Source organism: Pelmatolapia mariae, linkage group LG23 (assembly GCF_036321145.2).
Source record: "Pelmatolapia mariae isolate MD_Pm_ZW linkage group LG23, Pm_UMD_F_2, whole genome shotgun sequence".
Classification (NCBI taxonomy): Eukaryota; Metazoa; Chordata; class Actinopteri; order Cichliformes; family Cichlidae; genus Pelmatolapia; species Pelmatolapia mariae.
The window spans coordinates 20,855,450-20,870,030 of NC_086246.1; positions in this window are offsets into that span (position 1 = coordinate 20,855,450).

The following is a 14,581-nucleotide window of genomic DNA, read 5'->3' on the forward strand; positions in this document are numbered from 1 at the left end:
CTGGGCACATCACTGTAAAAGAACAACTCTGCAGCAGAGACATTGAGCTGTTAGCCGTTAGCATGCGTCCGTACTACCTGCCCCGGGAATTCTCGCATGTTATTGCGATAACAGCGTATGTCCCCCCCTCGGCCAACGCGGATGCAGCCTGTGACACTCTCCACTCAGTGGTCAGCAGACTGCAAACACAATCTCCGAGAGCCCTCCTCATAATATCAGGGGACTTTAATCATGCCTCACTGGACTCCACACTGCCCACCTTCACCCAGTATGTGACCTGCCCAACCAGAGACAATAAAACACTGGACTTACTGTATGCCAATGCTGAAGAGGCATACAGTTCATCACCTCTCCCTCCCCTGGGCAGATCTGATCACAACCTGGTGCACCTTGTCCCTGTGTATGAGCCCTTAGTGCGCAGGGAGCCACCAGCCACCCGCACAGTACAGAGATGGTCGCAGGAGAGCGAGGAGGCTCTTAAGGATTGTTTTGAGTCGACTGTGTGGGAGGTGATCTGTGACGACCACGGAGAGGACATCGACAGCCTTACTACATGCATTACGGACTATATTAATTTCTGTGTGGATAACACCGTACCTACCAAGACTGTACGGTGTTTCTCCAACAACAAACCTTGGATTACCCCGGAAATTAAAGCTGTCCTCAAGCAGAAGAGGAGGGCCTTCAAATCCAAAGACAAAGAGGAGGTGAAAAGGGTGCAGAGAGAGTTGAGGGGACTGATAAGGAATGGGAAGGATAGCTACAGGCAGAAGATGGAGAACCAGCTTCAGCAAAATAACGTTGGTGAAGTCTGGAGAGGCCTCAGAACCATCTCGGGCCACAAACATCAGAACTCTCTGCCTGGGAGGGATGTGAGGTGGGCAAATGAACTGAATCATTTCTTCAACAGATTTGATTCAGCCATGAGGCAGTCTCCAACATCAGCTGCAGACTCAACCACCCCCACTGCTGCTGTTCCACCTCTGACACCTCAGACACTTCACACCTCCTCTATTCACCCTGCTCACTCCTCCCCACCCCCAACAACAGCATCCAATACACAATCAACACAAGGCTCCAGCCTGTCTCTCTCAACCACCCAGGTTAGGAGGGAACTGAGGAGGATTAATGGCAAGAAGGCAGCGGGTCCAGATGGCATCAGCTCGAGGGTCGTCAGGTCCTGCGCGGACCAACTGTGTGGTGTGATGGAGCACCTCTTCAACCTGAGCCTGAGGCTGGGAAGAGTCCCACAGCTCTGGAAAACCTCCTGTGTTGCACCAGTGCCAAAGACTTCACGCCCCAAGGACCTCAACAGCTACAGGCCGGTGGCTCTGACATCCCACCTGATGAAGACCCTGGAGCGGCTGGTACTGGCTCAGCTTCGGCGCCTTGTGAGCTCATCACTGGACCCACTTCAGTTTGCCTACCAGCCTGGCATTGGAGCAGATGATGCCGTCATTCACCTCCTACATCGCTCCCTCGCTCACCTGGAGACCGCTGGAAGCACTGTGAGAATCATGTTCTTTGATTTCTCCAGTGCCTTCAACACTATTCTTCCCTCGGTTCTGAAGGACAAGCTGGAGAACTCTGGAGTGGACCATCACCTCACTACCTGGATTTTGGACTACCTCACCGACCGACCACAGTATGTGAGGACTCAGGGCTGTGTGTCGGACAGGGTCGTCTGCAGTACGGGGGCCCCACAGGGAACAGTTCTGGCTCCGTTCCTCTTCACCATCTACACTGCAGACTTCTCCCACAACTCCACCCAGTGCTTCCTGCAGAAGTTCTCTGATGACTCTGCTATAGTCGGCCTCATCACTGATGGGGACGACAAGGAGTACAGAGGACTGACTCAGGACTTTGTGGACTGGTGCCAGCTGAACTACCTCCAGATCAATGCCAGTAAAACCAAGGAGCTGGTGGTAGACTTCCGCAGGCACAAACATCCTCCACTGCAACCACTGAACATCCAAGGTATGGACATTGAGACTGTGGACAGCTACAGGTACCTTGGTGTTCATCTGAACAACAAACTGGACTGGACTCATAACTCAGACGCCCTCTACAGGAAAGGGCAGAGCAGGCTGTACCTGCTGCGGAGACTCAGGTCGTTTGGAGTGGAGGGCCCACTCCTGAAGACCTTCTATGACTCTGTGGTGGCCTCAGCCTTCTTTTATGGTGTGGTCTGCTGGGGTGGCAGCATCTCTGCTGGGGACAGGAAGAGACTGAACAGGCTGATCCGAAGGGCCAGCTCTGTTCTAGGATGCCCTCTGGACCCAGTGGAGGTTGTGAGTGACAGGAGAATGGTGGCTAAGCTGTCATCCCTGTTGGACAACATCTCCCACCCCATGCATGAGACTGTGACAGCACTGAGCAGCTCCTTCAGTGGGAGACTGCGGCACCCACGGTGTGGGACGGAGAGATTTCGCAGGTCTTTCCTCCCCACTGCTGTCAGACTCCACAACAAAGACTTTAACTGATCATACACACACATCCACAAATGTGCAATAACACAAATGTGCAATAATCTTTCTGGCACCGTTGTATTTTTCACTCTGTTGTATATAGCATTTGTATTCTATTTTTATCCTATTGTATATTTTATTCTATTTTATTCTACTGTATATAGTATTCTATTTTTATTCTATTCTGTACAGTTGTGTACTGTATTTATTCTTATTTTATTTTATTCTAATTGTCCTTCATAACTTTTGCACTGTCCACTTCCTGCTTTGACAAAACAAATTTCCCACGTGTGGGACTAATAAAGGTTATCTTATCTTATCTTATCATTTCATAAAAACTCCACATGTCACGTTACCTCTCAAAGGAAATCTCAATGAGAAATATGACAACTGTACCATGGGCACAACAATTCCTAAACTTTTAAATGAGCACTAACTAATCACAGCATACATTAAAAATGACAATTGTAATCATGTATCAGATTTTGTGTACATGATGCTGACCTTTGCAAAAAACACAATTTTTTCATTTAACAATAATGTTAATATATGTTGATATCATCAACTGTCTTTGTCAAATTCACTCAGATTGTTTATTGCGCATGTTTTTTGTTTTGGTAAATGAATTACATTGAATATTAGGGAGTTACAGAGTCTAATAGCATAAATGTGCAAAATATATTTTATTGATGTGTCTTAAAAACATATCAACAAGCATTTTTAAATACCACTATCAATCATTTATCCAGGTCTGGGTCATAGGGTAGTACTAACCATACATGCCCAGACCTCACTTCCCCCAGCTGCCTCTTCCAGCACTTCTACCATTTGGTTTCCAGGCCAGTCATCACACATAATCTTCCCATCCTGCCCTGGTCTCCCATGGTGTCCTATCTGTGGGACAAGCCCAAAACGCCACACCTAAGACTCCAGTGCAGGATGCATTAGGCGTCCTGATCAGATGCCTAATGCACAGCTGATTCCTTTTGATGGAGACCCTGTATGTGTCAGGACTCACCTTATTGTGATGAGATGTGAGATTTCAGGAGCAATGTTGTCAGGGCAAATGGTACTGGGTGAGGGGTCAGACTAAGTGCAACTCAAGGCCTTAACTCAATGTACCTGGTCAGGCTCAGTTCAAACAAGCAATGGTGGTCTGTTCTTCTCTGGGCCAAACCCCCACGGGTGGAGCTAAAGCAGCTCCTTTTGGGTTGAGTTGCACTCAAAGACGAAGCTTTGGCCCAGTCCCCCGCTAATTAAACTGCCTTTAAATATATAGTTATAATAAACACTGGTATATAAGTATCACCCCAATGCTGATGGACTAGTTACCAGACTACTCCACAATGGAGTGGGCCAATAAATCTATGTGAAATTAATATTTTAGTTCAAGTTAGACTCTGGTGAAGGGTGCACCAGCAGCAATTTACTGGTGGGAATAAATCAGTATTCGAACACTCAAAAGCATGAGGCTAAACACACACACAAGAAAAGCCAACACTTTTCAAAAAGAGACAGTCTTCCTTTCAGGTTCTAACCAGGCCGGATGGTGCTTAGGCTCCTGACATTGTGAATATTCAGAGTCATGTGTTAGTGGCAGAATCAGACACATGCCAATAATTACCACAAAAACCATCTGAGTGTGTTTATGTCCACAGAAGCAAGAAAACACATCTGAATACAGTGACGCAGTGAGTTAGTACAGTACATACAGAGAACATAGTAATGCATTAGTGAGACATGATTTTAGGTAGAATAATGTTAAAACGAAACGCAGCTGCACAGTTACAGAGGCAGCATTGCATGTAATTGTTGTTACAGCCTCTATAAAGCACCCGTTTGTTATTGTGAGCATACCTAGCACCATTCAGGACACTGAAATTATAGAAAACACTAAGAACACATACTCTTAAGTACTACAGCATGCAATAATAACAAAGTTACAGTCATTGACTTTTGTTTGTATACAGACTTAAAGGGATGAGCAGCAGTAGTGCTCGGCAGTGACACTGCTTTACAGCTTAGTAAGAATTTGACACCCACTTGAATAAAGAAGAGCAGTGTATTATATTTCAACAGGAAAAAGCCACAGACAGTATTGCAAGATCACAGCCAAAGTCAATTTCCCAAATTAGAAAACAGCTTGTTCTTCAGTATAATTGCAAACACAGACAAATACATCCTGTTTTTCTTCTCTTTGGGTTCATACCCCACGACGTGGTTTTTATGTTTAAGCATAAAAGGCTTCCATGATAAAGAGCTGATGGCCACATCTGGATTTATTTGCAGTAACTGCTCTGCCAGTGTGCATTACAAGTCAGGCTCAAGCCTGCACTATATCAGAATCAATACTACAGCTACGGTTGCATCATTTTTTCTCATCCAAAGAAGAGCTTTGAGTGTCCTTCTCCTATTCCTGAAGACTACTTAAAAGCTGCCTAAAATACTTCAGGCTGTGCTAAGCATAAAAATACTACAACTGTTTTTTGCGTTATATCCTGTATTTCCATGTATGCTTGCAAATGGTTCATTGCACCCATTTTCCTAGCAGAATATAAAGAAATAAGGGGGTGGCTCAAGACTTTTGGACACTACTGAATGTTACAATACAACAGTGTTAGGTCATTGTCCTCATTGTATTGATGATACAGGAATAGGAAATGTTCCTACATTTGAATTTAATTAGAGTAGTGTAAAGTACTACACTTTATTTGAATGGAGATAGGCCACACACAGTTGTGCATATGATATACATGTTCACAAATCCATCAACATAGTAGCATTTTAAAAATCTATTTTGAAGCTAGAAATAAGCTTAACAGTCACCTGCCTCACATGAAGACTTAAGCTACACTCAACACTTAATTCCCTACCGTTTTAATATGTTGTGTTAAAGTCTTGCTAGAGAACAGTTAGTGACGTGTTAACAGACAGATTAGATATAATGCATCACTTGCATTTTATCAACTGGCATTTACAATTTTTACCAAACAGGGGAAAAAAAACTTTTAGAAAAACTTAATTTATGTCATTTTATTTAACAATTTTTTTCTCCACGTAACAGCAAGACTCCAAGCAGAAGAAACCCCCCAAAACAACACCCACTGACAAAAAGAGGCACACTGTGCGCTTTTACAGACAAACTGTAAAACAACAACTTTATTTTTCTCAAAATTATAGTCATTACTAAACTCTGTAAAGACATTAGTCCCAGCTTCTCTTTTTATGTGCAACGACTGTAAGTGATCAAGTGCAACAAGTGTCAGCAACAATCTCACTGAAATATTTCTTTTAATTTTCAAGTTTTTCATTTGTAAAGTGACCTATAAATAATCAGCTTTTCTTTACACTACTGAGATTCAAACAAAACATTAAATCATTACAAACACTCAGGATGCGTCCTTAGCTTGAAGGCAAGCAGGCAGAAGCAATGACAGCCAGCATCTTCTAATACTAGACTGGTCTGGTACAGCTTGGAATTGACTAGACTGATCTGTATCCAAGTTGAAACTAGCCTGGATCGGCCCACTACAGCCTGATCCAAGTGTGACAAATGGCATCATCAGGTCAGACCCATCAATGCTCCCTAAAGGAGAAGTGACTCCAGTCTGTGCTGAGCTTTTACTGCCTTCCTGCTTTGCATCAACTTGTGGTTCAGTGGAGCAACTGATGCTCATCTGCGATTGGTCAGCATCCATTTTTGACTGTTGGGCTGGTGTCATCAGCCAGTGTGGCCGACTGTGCTCATTGGTCAGATGATGAGGCGGGTCCAGGGGAGAACTGCTGTCAGAGGAGGAGCTAAAACGACAAAAGTTTTACACTAGAAATTACACAACTAGGAGACAAGGTTAACCAAAAAACCAAAACAAAACAAAAAACATGTTGATCAATTCCGACATTTTTATTTGCGGTACCCTCTGTCAAAAGTATTTCAGCCATTGTTTCAAGATCATATATTCTACTAGTACCAATATAGATAAGAAAAAGACTTGCCTGATGAATGATGTCTGCAGAGAAGCAGAGGATGACGAGTAAGCTGGCTGGCTATTTTTATGTGGGCTTGCCATAGTAACATAGTCATCATGAGATAGCACAGATGAGCTGCGGTTAACATGAGGGGACATGATCATGTATCCCAGGCCCTCCCTGTCGTCAACTGACTCCTGCATCTCACAGGCTGCGACATCACAGTGGTCCATCTTCATTTCCATGTCACTCCAAGTTTCAGAAATGGACCTATTCTGAGATCTGCAAGGGCTGAAATTAAAGCTCGAGCTTGGAGATGATTCAGCATTCGTTTCGTCTGGTTCGAGGGGCTTTACACAAGACTGTGCAGGACTAGTCTGTATGTCAGGACTTCTGGGGAACAAGACTAAGGGACGCTGTGGTCTTACATTCACCATTCTGTTTCTGTATTTAGGTCTGCAGCGTTTTGAGGCCAGAAGGCCTTTATTCTGACTCTGACTGGAGACTGGAGAGCAGCTCAAATCTGGAAGAACTCGTAGTGCCCGAACTGCCTCCCGAACTGCCTCGTGAATATGCTGGGCCAGTATTCTGTTTCCTGTAAAGAACATATACACCAGGATGAGTCACACTCTTTACTTTTATCCAGTCAGGCCTCAACACAACATTTTTTGTTTGTTTAATTACCTTGGTCATTTGTTTCCATCCAAATCTCTCCAGGACCATTTGGTGCAGACCTGCCGAGCTCCAAGTAGAACAAGCCCTCCAAGTGGCCAAAGCGGCGAACGCTCAACAAAGGTATTGTGACGGATGGCAAATCATTTCCTGCACCCACTCTCACCAAGATCAGAGATGTTGCTGTGAGGCAGAGCCGATTCTCACCAGTGAGGGACTTGGAACTACCCAGACCTCTGGGCTTCACCGTAATGGGCCAAACCTTAGACAATGTGAAAGAAACAGGTTGGAGCAAGACAGTTCAGAGGTTTTTTTTATTATTATTTTGAAGGTGTCAAACGAGTCATCTGATGAAAATATGAATTCTGCACAATCCTTTTTTTTTTTTAATTTTTAATCATTAGATTAGGTTTCTTTTTTGAAGGAGGTACAGCACTTGTATGGCATAACTGTGTCCTATTGAGAATAAGGTTGTCATATTTGCCATTTCTGATTGATTCTGAGTATCAGGGAAGCTACTCGCTTTGATCAAGATGTTATTAAATTCAGTATATTTAATCAACCGTTTATGATCTTAACTACAACCAAAAATTGTTCTAACCTCTTTAAAGAAAGCAGCAGGGGGCAGAGTGCAATAGCCATCATCGTCTTCATCAGCCCTGTCGCCATACTCTTCATCCTTTTGCTCTTCCTCCATCAGTTTCTTAAGGGCCACATACCAATCTTCCTGCTCCTTCTGGTCCTCCATCACCAACACCAAGGTCTGATCCTTGGGATACAACGCCACAGTGTGGCCTTTCCGGGAACTGGCAATCCGGCTCACGCCAAGACAGCACCGCAAGTAAATCACTCTGGGAAATTAAATACAGTTAGATTTTAATGCTTCTTCAGATGAAAATGAAAGATATACATCCTATAAACCCTCTACAAACACACCCATTTTTGGACACATGTTTTGAGTATCATACTTTTTAAATTTAGGACTACCTGCTAATAGTTGAAATATTTTTAACTGTATTATTATTTAGAGATTTATAAAGAAACTACAAAAAAAAAATCAATTTAAGGGGGGCGTATTACAGTACATTTTACAACAAACAAATACACCAGTATAATAATTTTGTACCACTTAATGTGACTTAATAGAAACTACGAGCCTTGGTTAGAGGCTTCACATATAAAGTCACTTTTACCGACCCTTGTTTGCTCGACCCAAACAACGCAGCTTTGCCAGAAGACTTCTCCTTTGCCATGAACTTCTCCTGGCTCTTGTACCACTCGAGTCGGCTCGGCCCAGTGTGACTCCCTGCTCTGAGGACAAAATATCTCTTGTGGTTCCGCTCCAGCTTCCCCAGGTAACCTTGTTTCACCACATCGGCCTGCGGCCCAGACGAGGTCATGAGGGCACTGGCCAGATGGCCCAGAGGGATGGAAGTTTGACCGGCACAGAAAAGTTCCTCATACAAATGAGGTGAAGGACCCTCATTCAACTGACGGCCCCCAGAGTCTTCGTCATGTTCAATTTTACCATCATTCGAGAAAGGCTGCAGAGTTTTCACTGGCAACCATTTTTGGATGGAGCCGCTGTCATGACATGAAAGAGGGGAATAGGAAGCAGGTGGAGATATTCTTTGGTTGGTGAACCAGTCGTACCCTTCTGCCATTTCATTCAGGACAACCTTCAAACCTGCTGCATGCAGAGAGGGAAAGTAAAAGTGGAGTTAATGAGATGACAGAGGCTCTACCAACAATATTAATAATACTTAATTTAAAATAAAAAAAAAAAAACAACTCAGTGAATTGTGGCTCATTTTATTTATTGCTTCTAGAATGGTGAACCATTTACTTTATGATTTATGACAATAGTGGAGTTTTGAATTTAAATCTGATCAACACAAGTCACTGTATCTTTGTCCTTGTTTAGAGTTAAAGTTTGATAATGTATCCCACAGGTGTGAATAAAAATAAATCAGATTTTACAGTTTCTCCAACGAAACAAACATCCTCCATACACTGAAGTGTTTTGTTCAGTTTCTAAATGCTGGGGCCCAGCAGAGTACCAGTCTGAATAGTTGTTTGTTGTGAACCAGATAGTTGTTTTGTTTTAAACTGTGTGAATTTTGAGCATTATTGTTGGCAAAAACCTGGAAAATTATGAAAAAAATGCGTGCAAAAACAAAGCAAATCACAGAAGGGGGATCAAAACTAAGAAATTAACACTAAACAGAATCACAAATGTTCCGATGTTTCCTACGTTAACAACGTGCAGGTATTCTGTAATCAGATTATGAGTTTGAACTTGGAGCTGGTGAAATTATCTTTCCTGTGACCACAGAAATCTGGTGGATAGATGAACTAAAGACACAAAGCTGAGCCAGGCTTTATTTATAAAGCACCTTAAAAACCGTTAAAATTATATATAAGAATAAAAAAAAAAAAGTGCAAGACACAAAAACATGGATTGACACAATAAAATAAAACAATAAAATAAACATTTCACACTTGGTCAAACGCCACACAGAAAAGGTGGGTCTTCCAAGCCGATTTAAAAATGCCTTTGAATCCAGACTAAGCCTATGTGTTTATTCTGGTTTGTTTTAATACTAAACTACTGTAAACTGCTTTTTCTTTCACTCAGTTGGTTTGTCTGCAGCAGCAGTGTTATTTTCAGTCTGTATTGGGTGTAACAGTTTCATATCTTTACTATAGCATAATTTTATCGTCAATTCTGCTGCCAGTAAACTTCATTTTTGTGATTGGGTTAACTTAGCAATCTGATAACCAGCACTGTGTGCCTGTTCCCGCTGATTGCTGATGTTAAACTAAAGAGAAGCCAGATAACAGAATGGCATCCTGGGTATGATGAACTCAGTCTTTAGTACCAGATCACTACTGAAGACTATCAAAACAAACAACAGACACTAGATGATGAGATTTCCCTTCATAAAGCATTTTGAGCATTATCACAGCTGCACAAGGTATTACAACCTACTGAATTCAGCTCAAGCTACTCCAAGAACTGCCTCTTAAACTAAGGTCTCTTTATGATGCAAGCTTTCAGCAGTTCAATATTAGAATGGATTGCTGCCTGTGGTTTTAAAGAATGTCTAATATGATAGTGGAGTTCAAAGCACACATACCAGAGTCATTCACAATACCCTGCAAATAATGAAACATGCTATAGTAATGCATAGGGTCAGTGGGGTTCATCAGAGGGTGGGGGTAATAGCAGCAGTGAGGCTCTTAGGTTCATGGCTAAATGTCTCAGGTCAGCAGAGGGTCAATGCAAAAAGGTCCTACACCCAAAGAGCGATTCGTTCCATTCTCTCCATTTTATAGCCTCTATAACTAAGGTCAGTTAGCTAAGATGATAGCAAAGCAGCAGGAATGTCCATTTCGTAACGCAAAGCAAAGCAAAAATATATTGATGACTCTAACCTGGAAACAAGCAAATAACAACTGACACAGAAAAGTAATAAAAAGATTTCTGGACACCGTTAACTAATTTGTTTGTTTCTTTGGCTAAGCTAAGTTCTCCATAGAAAGTAAGCCTTAGGGGGAGAAAATCACTCAGTGTTTTATGTAAACGAAAAAACAGAAGAATAACCCGAGGGCAAACTACTTAGACTGCTAAAAACATGACTGTTCAGCTAATTTGTGGAGTAAAACCGTTTGCGTACAAGAAATGTGACAAATTACAGATTTTCGAGGTAAAACAACTTTTTAAATGTACTAAAATAAAACTACACATTTGTGAATAGTACAGTTTAGGGTCTCACTTCGGAGTTAACAGCTTCTTCCCATCAGCTAGCAGAGTTATCCACTGTGGAGGTTTCCCACATTTCTTAGAGTCAAACTTACCTGTGGCAGGCAGCTATAAATATAACACCTGTAAGTACGCGCTTTCCCGGCTGCTTTCATATCACGCCGCTGTTTCCAAAACCATTTCCCGTCACTCTCCGGGCTCAGTGCGTTTGTCTCTCAGCTGCTCCGAGATCCCAATCAGTGTGGCCTTCAGGGGTCTCTCGTGAAAAACGCAACTGTATGAAACCATACAGTCCATGGTGGAAAAGAAAATAAAAAAAACTGGACAGATGCGTTGTAGTACAGAGCAAAGTCAATAGCTTGGCTGTATTGAACTTTAAATCTGAGCTTTCAGTAGTATAAAAGTGAAAGTTTTACCTGGCTTAATCACCATGGTAATCTATGCTGTGAATTAGAGGCGAGCAGATCGAAACAAATATAACCTGATACTGGAGCAGAAGCTTAAACTACACAGCAGGATTTTGGCTTATCTAGGTAACTTCAGGGTTACCTATACTATGAAGGGGGTTCACTTCTCACAGGGTTAAATCGCCATGGTAACTTATGCTGTGAATTAGAGGTGAGCAGATCAAAACAAATACTGCTTATTTCAGTTAAAACAAAGTCTATTGTATCGATACCAACACGTATTGGGTCGATACTAGCATAACAGAGTTGATAATTTGTTTCAATCCTCCATGTCCAGTATGTAGCCCACTGTAGCTATACTATGAAAAATGTCAGAACTTTTTTGCACTGACTGTCACATCTATTTTATTTATAGCCTCGCTTTTAAACAATGGAAGTTAACACAAACTCCTTAAGAGACAGGTATGTTTACATTTCAGGTCTCCAAAAACCCAAGTTTCAAAAAACCTGAAAACCTGAGGTGTGTTTTGTTGTGTTAATGATGATTTAGTGCTCATTAAAATGTGTTAAGAATTTGTAAATTGATGATTAATCTCACAAGTCATGACGCACTGCTCACCCAGACATAAACTGCCTTTGTAAGATAAAAATATTGGTATTGGTACCAGCCATGTAATTACTTAGCATCCGATCAGTACCAAAATTTGCACTATTGCACATGCCTGCCTTGAACCAAACCTGCACCAGAGCAGATTAAGATCTATCTTAGAGATTAACAGGTATAAAATCGCTGCCTACTGACCCATCAGTTCTACAGAATATAGTGTCACCATCCCTGGAAGATCTTTCAGATCTCTGTGCGTGACACCCTGATTAGAAGTTTTTTTCATTCCCAGATGAGCATCTTGTTGAATGTTACCATTACCAACAACTTTATACATATTAAATATAACACAGCAAGGTCGTGCTTTTCACGTCAGACTAACCTCTTTGTGTGGCAATTTGCTTTGTTACCATCAGGGGTTTCCTGTATGACACATGACTGTCTGTGCACCAGTTAGAAAGATTTACTTTTCTCTTAAACATCAGCTACAAAATTTTGTATTCCAAATAAGAAATCTCATAAGGTAAGAAGGAGTATTAAAGAGGAATTCTGTAGCACAGCAGGCGATTGATGTACAAATCCTTCAGTTATGCTTCATGATTATACTTGGGATTGTAGTTGCTGTAAATAAACTTCCCCTTCTCTAGGTGGACATGACTCTAGGAATATTCAAATCCTGGTTCCAGTGCCTGCATAGACTCAAGGTATCATCAGAGAGAGCATGCGACATCACTGTGGCATGTGTTGTTCTCCATAATATTGCCTCTCTTAGCAGCACCCTGCCATATGAGTGGATGAACCTGGGGAAGAGGATCCTCTTCACCCTGAAGATGTTCATGATGCAAGAGCTGTCAGAGAAACCATTTGCTAAAATCGCTTTTCAGATTAGTTTCCCCCACCTCCAGAGGATAAATAAGGACTCTTTATTCACATTTCATTTGTTCTTCTTTATTTCCTACAAATACAAAACCAACCATTATCATTTGTGGATTTATCCGAGAGTAATCACCTGTAACATGTTACCCACCTCTAACTGGTGCTCCAGTAATTCAATTTCCAGATCTGTCTTTCTAATCTGACGATCCAAGTATGTGATTTCTTTGTCAGTTTTTGTCATTGTTTGGATGAGGTGCATTTTGTAAATTTCTTTAACTGGTAACTGTAAAATGTAAGAGTGGCTTGAAATGTATGCATGGTGCATTTTAAATAAAGTTATGAAAATGCAGAATGGCATTGAACGTCTCACTGTGTTAATATGTGCTGGGGTAGTTGATGGAGCTTCCTCTTAATAATGTTTGGCCTTGCTCTGTTAATTTAAAAGATAAAAACGTGAATATGAAGGTTGTTTTCCAGTCATCCTCATCACTTTACTGCACATTTCAAATACAAGAACGCACAACTAAAACATACCTCTACTGTCATGGTGTGTACCTCACTAGGTCTATCTGGTTCTATCTCAGCGGATAATGTATCCTTATCGTCATCTTCGTCTGCTTCCTTTGATGAAGAGCAACATTCTGTTTTAGAAACCTAGAAAAATCTCAGGAGCACTCAGTGGCCTACTTACAGATGGAACGGATGGAAATGCTTCTGCTGAAGTAGGAGTCTCAACAAGGCCATCAGCAACTGTTGAAATAAATATGCAGATGTGTTATAGCACATGATGGCATTATGAATAAGTCAGCAGGGAACAGCATTCCTAAGTAATAAAGACATTATGGAAAATGCATGTCCAAGCTAATACTAGTAACAAGGATCAGTACTGCACTGCTGATGAAGAAATTTAACTACTGTTTCACCAAACGTACTGAACCTTTAGTTGAGACAATGCAGACAGAAATTATCCCATTTCAAAGACTCATGAATTGTAATTTGTAGTATAACTCACTATGTACTTTGGCCAGACCTGGCCATTGAAAAGAGTCTGGCTTGAGATGGTTCCTGAAGTATTGCTTCTTTTTAGTTTTTTTTTAAAGAGATGGAAATAAATTTGTTTTTTGTTTTTTGCATTGCATTTGAACCTTTATGCTTTGCCTTTTACTTCACTCAGTGATTCATTTAATTCACTTTTTACTTTCACTTTAACTTTGTGGTAAACTGTTGGCACTAAAATTTAATTGGTTATGTTTATAAAAAGGAAAGGAAATGAGAATTTCATCCCACATATTCAAATTTCATGTATGTGTGTGCTATAAATAATTACATTTTATGCAGACACTTATGCTCTGTGGGGTGACAGGCTCAGCCACCGGGCATCCAGTATCCTTACTCTTGGAAAACTCTTCTGCCTCAGTCAGCATGGATGGAGGTGCCCCTTCAACCACTTTGCGAGCCTCTGCCTTCTTTCTGTTAGCTAAATTGAAGCCAGATGTTAATCTGAGCAGGATATTAGGCCTGTGGGTTAAAAAAAAAAATGGACTCATATACAAAAGCAAAAGTGGGCCTTACCTGTTTGAACTATGTTTTTATATTTCATTTTCAGCTGTTGCCAAGTCCTTTTTGTTCCCGTGGGATTGCACCTTAATTAAAATTATGAGTAAAAATTCGCCTGTAAATGCATCTCAGGATTCACATGTATTTACCATTTACCGTTTCAACTCACGCATTTACACGCGCTGCAATTCTCTCCCACGCCAGTTCTCCTTTGCTGCTGCAGCCGTGTTGCCTTTCTTCCTAAAAATGTGTTCGTACTCTCCAT